Raw genomic sequence first — 9,580 nt, 5'->3', positions numbered from 1 at the left:
ACTGAGGGAAGTTCCGGCAGAGTTGTGGTCGAGGTGAGGAACTGGCCAGTGTGGGGCAGAAAGCACCTTAGTGTGAAGGGAACAGGAAGGGCGGTGTGGCAGGAGCACGGTGAGCCGGGGTGATACAGGCGAGGCGAGACGGTGCGGGGCTTTCCTGATCGCAGGAAGGAGCCGGGATTCCATTTGTGAGCAGCGGGAAGTCACTGAAGGGCCCTAGGAGGAGGCTGACATGCTGAGATTCGTGATTGGAGAAGATCGTGCTGGCTGCAGAGTGAAGAACGGTCTCCAGAGGGATGGGGCTGGAAGCAGAGATCAGCTGGGAGAGCACTGCAGTCACGTAGGGGGCGGATGATGGCGTGGGTTCAGGAGAACGCAGCCATGCGGGTAGAGAGGGTCAGCTGGGATTTGGGAGGCACAACTTTAAATAAATAACAATGAATGAAGAACTGCAGGATGCCAGAGAGAAATGGAACTCTCCTGGGGGACCAGAGGGAAGAGGATTCCAGACCAGTACGCCCAAACAGACTCTGAGATTTCACTGCTCTCCTATGCCGGTACAGCTCACCCTCCTTCCATGTGTGTATTACCCCTTCTGGGCCCCTGCGGTGGCCTTACAAAGGCGTGGAGGTGACAGTTTGTGCCCTTCCTCGCTTGCGTCTCCTCTTCTAGCTGTCCGGCCTGCAGCCTTTTCTCTGTCATTGCAGTAGTGGCGTCCTCCGATTCAGCAGCCTGTCCGTCCCCGTCCCCAGTGCTGGTGCACTGCTGAAGAGGAGAAAAGCAGCAGTGGCTCAGGACGAGCATCTTGGCAGTGCTCTTCAGACCCCGACTCTGCTGGCCTCTGTAGCGGGCATCATGGGGTTTTGCCACCTCCTCCTGGTAACCGAGCCCCAGCCTCCCTCTGCGGACACCTCTCCTTCCTTCACTCTCTGTCCACCTGCCTACTGGCAATCAGACTCCACTCCCGGCCAGTTAGACCAGCTGTGGTGGCTGAACAATGGTCCACCCAAAGGATATCCGCGTCCTAATCCCTGGAACGTGTGACTGTTACTTTACACGGCAAAAAAGGACTTTGCAGGTGTGATGAAGAATTTTCCGATGGGGAGATTATCCTGGATTATCTACATGTAATCACAAATGTTCTTATAAGAAGGAGGCAGAGGGAGATTTCAGGAGAAGAGAAGAAAGCAATGTGATCACGGAGGCAGAGACGGGAGTGATGTGGCCACCAGGCAACGAGTGCCAGCAGCCACTAGGAACCAGAAGAGGCAGGGAATGGTTTTCCTCTAGAGCCTCCACGGGAGCGTGGTCCTGCCAACGCCTTGATCTCAGCCCAGTGGGTGGTTTTGGACTTCCGGTCTCCAGACTGTGAGAGGGTAATGTCCTGTTGTGTTAAGCCACCAAGTTTGTGGCAGTTTGTTACAGCCGTCACAGGAATCCAGGACACCAGCCAGCATTTCTGCCCATTCTGTGATGCTGTGTATCGGGCACGGTGCTCAGAGCTTTGCAAAGATGAACTCATTTAATCCTTAAAACATTCTGTGGGGTTGGCACACTCACTCCCATTTTGCGGATGAGAAAGCCGAGTGTAGAGAGGTGAAGTAATTTGCCTGAAGTCACACAGCCGGTAAATGGAAGAGCTGAACTCCGAACTTGGGACCCCGGCAGTCTGGCTCTGGAGCCCATGGTGTTCACGGCCGCCCTGTGCTCCCTGCTGCACTGGGCAGTCCAGGTTAGACTCAACTCCCCTTGTCGCCCAAGTCCTGCAGATCCCACACAGCAGGAGATGAGGGCACAGGCAAGGGTGTCGTGTCGTCTGCTTCCCACGGGGAGTGTCTGCGTGGTCGCCAGCCTTCCTCCAGTGGCCTTCACTCTTTCCCTAAAACCAGGAAGCAAGGAGTGACCTTCAACCCCAGTTTCCCAGGATCCAGGCAACCTTCCAGTTCCTGCTCCGGCCCCACCTCCCAGGTGCTGTGATCTTTCCTCAGTCCCTCCCTCCCTGTCTGTAAACATTTTGGATACGCAGGGAATGGAGGGAAGATTCCGTTTGCCGTTTCTCCTGACTAAATTTACTGTGTCATTCAGTGTTTATGAGTATGAATGTTTATAAGGGTCTAGATTTGATTGTGAAACAAAAGTAAGAACTTGGGAGAAGACTGTTCCTTTGTTCCTGGAATCTTGAAAAGGTTGTCTGACCTTTTCCTTCCTCCTTGACCCCCATCTCCATCTGCTGTCCATGCAGAGTTGACCTTCAGACCAGGAACAAGACTAAAAAATCCCCATCCCCAGTCCCCTCGGCCACACACAGCTTCCGGGCGAGACCACCCACCGGTAGCTTTCATGGGCTCATGCCACCCTTGGAAAAGGGCAGACGGCAGCCATTGGACCACCTTTCTGTGTTGCCCCTGAGCAAAGGGGGAGGGGCAGGAGAGTTTCTGGCAGTGAAAGTGGTACAGACTCCTTAGTAAAGCTGGATGTGCTTGCAGTCAGGTGCAAAAGGTGAGCCAAGATGGGGTAAAGCTGGATGCTCTGCATTCCTTTTCCCAGCCCAGCCTTCCCTCTGCTTTCCTCCTTTCCCTGCCTCTGTCACGTATGTGACTTCCCCCACCAGTTGTGGCGTCACTGGAGTTACCAGGGGTTCTGTCCGGTTTGCAGAATCTTAGGAAACTTAAATTAGACCGCTGATTCTCAAGAGGGGTGGGGGAGCATCAGAAACTCCTGGGTAGGGGAATGATAGTACACGAGGTTTGAGAACGCTTGGAAATTTTCCAGGAGAGGGGAAAGCCCTGGTTTTCTTAACGCAAACTATAGAAAGTACAGCTTGTGTTCATCAAAAGTGAGAATTGGTTAAAAATAGATTGAGAAACAGTGATGCAGTCGATGTAATGCTTTACTACTAGCTCTCAGAAAAGTTGATATGAACCAAGATCCTCTGCCTGTTGAGTCATCCTCCCTTAGCTCATTCCATCGCCAGAAGAATTCAGATCTGTGGTGAGCAGTGAAGACCGTTATCAAGAGGAGGTGGGAGGGGAGCACGTGGATGGAGTCTTTGTTTGGGATATGGCTTCTGGTTCCCCTTTTTTGCCTCGGGCCCTTGCTAGGCCATGATGTGAAGCCACAGTGCATTAGCACCTGAGAGTCCCCTGTCTCAAGAAGTCTTTGGTACGTATGAAGCTAAAAGCCTTAGACCTCGGTTGGGGATTGCCAAATGTGCCTGGAAACCCAAATCCCTAGGGCTTAACACAGAAGTTTCTTTTTCTCATGTCACATGAAGGAAACAGAGGGTCCAAGGCTGGTGTGGCTGCTCAGGAGCAGTCCTTGACAACTCAGGCTCCTTCTGGCTTTTTTGCTCCACCATCCCTAGATTTTGGCTTGTTGCTTCATGATCTTAAGAAGCATCTACGTTTTGAGCAGAAAAACAGGGGGTGGAGAGGACAGAGAGCAAAGGACACATGAGAGCTGGATCTATCCCTTAAAAAAATTTTTAATAGACTTTATTTTGTAGAGTAGCTTTAGGTTCACAGCAAAATTGAGCAGAAGGTACAGCGATTTCCCATATACCCCACACATGTATGGCCTCGCCCATTATCAACATTGCCCACCAGAGTGGTACATTTGCTACAGTTGATGAGCCTGCATTGCCACATCATTGTCACCCAAATCTATCCCCTTTTAATCAAGAAAATTATAGCTTTTCTAGATGCCCCATCCAGCAGACTTCTGCTTGTTTCTGATTGGCTGGCACTGTACCTCATGACAACTCCTGGCTGCAAGGGCATCTGGGAAAGTGATTATGAATGGGGCACTTTCCCAATCTGACAAAATTGGGTGAGGAAGAAGGGGAGAGCACCAAAATTATACAAATCTTGAGTAGCAAATATGGGGAGGAAAAACACTTCTAAGACTACAATATCTATGGTGGCCATAAAAACATGTGGGATTTTAGAGAGAGTTTTTATAAAGTGTTCTTTTTGAAGTGTAACATACAATAAAATATACTAATCTTAGGGGTACAGCTGGTGACTGGTAACATATGTATATATCTGTGTAACTACCACCGAGGTCAAGATACAGACCACTTTCAGCACCCTAAAGTCAGCAACCTTCCCACCCCCAAGATAAACCACTATTCCAACTTCCACCACTTAGAGGGGGTTATTAGCCGTCATGGAAGCTGGAAGGAAGACAAGTGAGGGACAGAGAGGAACAAAAGGGAAGAAGAGTAAGGCCAGATTAGTGGTTGCTTTTGTGATATTGCTGCTCTCTTTTGCCTCTTAAATTATTCTAATTCCATTTTGAAAACTTTCCTTCTAAAATGTCATCAAAACGGAAGATAGAAATTTTAGTTTGTTATAAAGTTGATATATGCTGAAACCCTAATCCATTAGGACCGGATTCTACTGCACATAATAGAATAACCCCAAGTAATAGCACAGAATTATAAATAAGATAGAATTATATTTCTCTTTCACATAAAAACAGCCTAAAGATATGTAGTCCAGGATTGTTTTTGGCAGCCCCAGGAAGACTTTCGAGTTTTATAGCTCTCCGCTCTACCAATCCTAGGTGGTCCTTGTCCTCATGGCCCATTATAGAAGCTGGAGCTCCAGCCATCACATCTATGTTCCTGGCAGCAGAATAGAGGAAGAGAAAAAGAAGTGTTCATCCCTTCTCAGTTTAATAGCTAACCTGTCTGCTAATAACTCATTGGTAAGAACTTAGTCAAATAACCACAACTAGCTGCAAAGAAGGCTGGGGGCAATCTGCTGTTAAAAATCAGACTTTTTTACTAAGTGAAGAAACTAATAGTCTCTTCCAAATCGCACTTTTGCAGCTTTTACATGTGAGCCCCATCTTCCCGAATTCTGCAGCCTTTGCATTGCATCCCAAAGGCCTGGCATACGCCCAAGGAAGAGCACATCTCAGCTTCTATGCACGTCGGACAGTGACCCCTTGCCTGGTAACAAATTTGGAGACGATGGAGGGACCTCTGATCTCTTGATTGCCTGCCTGAAGCTTGGTGGCCCCTTGGCAGGGTGCCAGCCCTTGTCATCAACCCTTAGGGGCCACCCAGGGTTTTAGTCTGTTGGTTCGGCTTTTCGGATCCTGCTTCCCCGCCATGTCGGGGCTACTTTCACTTTTGGGAAAAGAAACCGCTTCTGGATCAAGACATCTCTGGGTGAGGAACATTAAGAAAGTGACTGTCCCTTCCTTGTCTCTCTGGTTTGATCCACTGGAAATACAAGTTTGACTTGTATTCTGGGGAATCCTGGAGGGCTGAGTCCCAAGACTTGGGCCTAGACCCGGGATAATTAGAGACAGGATAGAAGGTTCACTTGTGAATTTCTCCTGGTAGGCAGATTCTGATAACTCCTGGTAATCTGGTTAATTGGGTCCTGAGTACTCCTGGTAGTCTGGTCCTGAGTACCCCTGGTAATCTGGTCCTGAGCACTCCTGGTAGTCTGGTCCTGAGCGCTCCTAGTAGTCTGGTCCTGAGCGCTCCTGGTAGTCTGGTCCTGAGTGCTCCTGGTAATCTGGTCCTGAGTGCCCCTGCTAGTCTGGTCTTGAGTATCCCTGGTAATCTGGTCCTGAGCACTCCCGGTAGTCGGGCTCTGAGCACTCCCGGTAGTCTGGGCCTGAGGGCTCCTGGGAGTCGGGCTCTGAGTGTTCCTGGTAGTCTGGGCCTGAACACCCCTGGTAGTCTGGTCCTGAGCGCCCCTGGTAGTCTGGTCCTGAGCGCCCCTGCTAGTCTGGTTCTGAGCGCTCCCGGTAGTCTGGCTCTGAGCGCTGCTGGTAGTCCGGTCCTGAGTGCTCCTGGTAGTCTGGCCCTGAGTGCTCCTGGTAGTCTGGGCCTGAGTGCTCCTGGTAGTCTGGGCCTGAACGCCCCCGGTAGTCTTGTCCTGCGCGCTGCTGGTAGTCTGGTTCTGAGTGCTCCTGGTAGTCTGGTCCTGAATGCTCCTGGTAGTCTGGTCCTGAGTGCTCCTGGTAATCTGGTCCTGAGTACTCCTGGTAATCTGGTCCTGAGTATTCCTGGTAGTCTGGCTAGCATTCTGATCTACATTATATGTAGAATTGTATTGTGAATTACTGTGTGTTAATGTTGTTTGTCTAAATTGAATTGGCTGTTTGGGGACTGAGTTTCCTGGTGACCATAAGAACTCCCTTTAGGAATTAACTTTATGAGGGTCTTCTGACTTGGAAGAAAACAGGCACTGTTTCCTCAGGTCCTTCGGGACATTCCTAGGTGACTAGGATTTTACGGAGGTGTCGGGGAGTCTGCCTGTGACGTGTAACAGTCTCATAGGGAACCCCTCCCCCCCGAAGAATATACTTTACCGCACCTTCACTGTTTGTGGTGAAGCAGTCGGCAGTGGCAGCTCGTCCGGGGCTCACTCACCTGAACATGGTTGGTGTCAGAACATACAGGAAACAACTGACCCCCTGGTCATGAAACCGGCAAACAGCCATTGATGATTAAGCAGCTAGTAACTATGGGGCATTGGAATTTGGCAACTCAAAATATGTCTCTGCCTGAATGACATTTTGACCCCCACCCCCACTAACTGACCAAAGGAGTTTGGGATGGGAGGCCTGCCTCCAAAAAGTCTATTACTGTAGATATCTCCAGGTACCGGGGTGGGTCATGCTAAGCCCATTCTTAGTTCTAGTTACCCTTTATGAGAGACATTAACATTTGTAAAGAAAATCTCCATTTGTAAAGGTATCTTCTTCCTTGCACCAGGAAGAAGGGGGGATGGCCTTACCTAGAAACTTATCAGAATAGAAGGTGAGGACTTAAATCTGCATGGTAAACTTACTCATTGTTAACTGTGCTGTTTGGACACTATGCTATCTGACTCCCACTAGGTTCATATAGGTGACATCTCCCTGGAGCCTGGGTTACCATGGTAATGGGTGTTTGAGCTGTTTTTTCCAGGAACTGAACCCCTTGTCCACTTCAGGCCGGATTGAGACCACCAACCCATCAACTGGGCCCTTTTGACGGCAAGAGGTTGCAACTCCACGCTCAGGGCATGCTAACGCCGCCATTCTGCGAACACGTGTCCTACGAAGAGGCAAGAAGCCTGACTACGCGTGCGCAGATCATCAATTACCTCATTCTCCTCACCTCCAATCATTTCAGACCACCTTGCCCCCTTCCCCATAAATACCCCTAAGTCCCTAGTTTCGGGGAGGCAGATTTGAGACTTGTTCTCCCGTTTTCCTCACTTGGCTGCCTGGTGATTAAACCATCTCTCTCTGCAATCTCATTGTCTCGGTGATTGGCTTTCTGGGCGGTGGGCAAAAACAGACCTGGTACGGTAACAGTCATTCTTGGGGGGTTGTTTCTGTAAGCAACACACTGTCAGAATGTAAACACCATCCCTAGAAAGACCTTGTTTGTTGTGGTCACCTAGGAAAAAGCCCCTAAAATGGGAAATGTAGATGATATACCAAATTGCAACCCATTGGGATGCATTCTTCAGTTACAAGCCCTTGAAGATAAAGGAAATGATTTTCTTCTGTAACATGGCCTGGCCCCACTACTCACTGGGGTGAAATGAGGTGTGGCCTGAGAATGGGTCTGTGAACTGTGATACCATCTTGCAATTAGACCTATTCCGTAAAAGGGAAGAGAAATGGGACGAGTTCCCCTATGTGCAATCTTTTGTGTCTTTATATCAAAATCAGAACTTGCAAAAGAGATGTAAGATCATGATTCAGAGAGAGGATCCACAGAGAAAACCTGTCCCTCCAGAATCGAAGTCAGAGGACGACCTTGTCCTTCCTCGTTTGCTGTCTCCTGCAGCACCTCCACCGTGTGCTGGGGGCGTGGTTGGGGATGACCAGGAAGGGCATAATGACCCCCCTGAAGCCACTGGCTCAGCTTTGTGCCACTCTTTACCTAATAGTCGGAAAGGAATGGTCTCCCCTCCTCACACCGGTCAGGGTACTCAATTCGGCCCAGGGAACGCTCCACCCGAGGCAGGGCAATTCCCACTGAGGCGAGTCCCTGCAGCTCTCGATGACCAGGGCCAGCCCGGAGGGTTTCTTATGTGCATAAGCCCTTTTCAATTTCAGACTTACACAGTTGGGAAAACAACATGCCTGCCTACCGAGATGATCCCATGAAGATGGAAAGTTTGTTTATGTCCATCTACTGGACAAGGCTCACAGGAGGCCGAGAGACTCCATGAGTTACAACCTAACAATCCAATCAGGGCTCCAGCGGTCCAGGCCATACCTGGGGTTGAGCCAGGCTGGGACCCCAGTGACCCTGGAGACCAGGCAAGGTTAAACCATTATAAAGCATGCTTAACAACCGGAATGCAGAGGGGGTCCCAAAACCGAAGAGGCTAATAAGGTCCAGGAGGTGAAAAAGAAAACCCTCTGACCTTTGCCGAGAGAGCATTTGAAGCCTACAGAAAGTATACTGACAGTGACCTGGACCGCACGGATAACATGAGGCTGACCAATGTGACTTTTATCAGCCAGAGTGCCCCTGATATAAGGAAAAAGGTAAAAGACTAGAAGGGGGATTAGGGATGCCCATGTTTCAACCTGCTGAGTGTGTCTTTAGAGTGTTGAACAGCTGGGACCAGACACAAGAAAAAGAGAAACAACAGGAGATGCAGCAACAGGCTGCCCTGCTTGCCACAGCCATCAGCGGCAATCAACTGAAATCACACCGCCTGTGGGAAGAGGCAGACAACCAGGGGTAAGACCCCCAGGGCCCCCTTCCTCTGGTCCTCCTGGGTACCCAGCTCCAGGACCTAGACAATGTGCCCATTGCAAGCAGGAAGGCCGTTGGAAAAAATGTCCCAGCCATTCTTGGAAGCTGAGAGAGGAAGCCAGTGTGCCTGGCCACCAGATGCCCCAGTTTGCTGGCAGTGACCAAGAATGACGGGGCCTGGGGGCTCCTCTAGACTCCACCAGCATCATTGGCATTTCCCACACGGAACCCCAGGTGACAACTGCTGTGGGAAAAAGACTTGCAGACTTTCTAATTGACACTGAAGCTACTTATTCTGTACTGAGCACCAGACAGGCCTCCTCCCCCAAGACCACGTCTGTTACTGGTGTCTCTGGGGAAGTTTCTCATAGGCCTTTCCTACAACTGCTCGAGTGTCACGTAGGGAAAACATATCTAAAGCACAGCTTTCTGTATATGCCTGAGTGCCCTATCCCATTGTTGGCACGAGATCTATTAACAAAATGAAATGCCCAAGTGACTTTTTCACCAGAAAAGGTAGACATTAAAGTCCTCCCAGAGCACGCCTGCACCCTTCCAGCCACGCTGTTGCAGTTGGGGGACAAACCTCAACCAGAAGTTCCTGAAGAAGTTCTGCGAAAGGTAAGAGCAGATGTTTGGGCCGACGGGAGGCCGGGAAGAGCCTAGACGGCTGATCCAGCAGTGGTAAAACTCCACCCAGGCACCAAGATTCCAAATTTGAAGCAATGCCCTTTAAAGAGGTATGCGAAAGAGGGCATAAAGCCTCTGAGAGCCACCTGTCTTAGATGCCAATTAATCCGACCATGTCAGTCCCCGTATAACATGCCTATCCTGCCAGTACAAAAACCC

Source organism: Ceratotherium simum, chromosome 33 (genome assembly GCF_057802395.1).
Source record: "Ceratotherium simum simum isolate JZ-2026a chromosome 33, ASM5780239v1, whole genome shotgun sequence".
Lineage (NCBI taxonomy): Eukaryota > Metazoa > Chordata > Mammalia > Perissodactyla > Rhinocerotidae > Ceratotherium > Ceratotherium simum.
Note: the sequence above shows the minus strand (reverse complement) of the source record.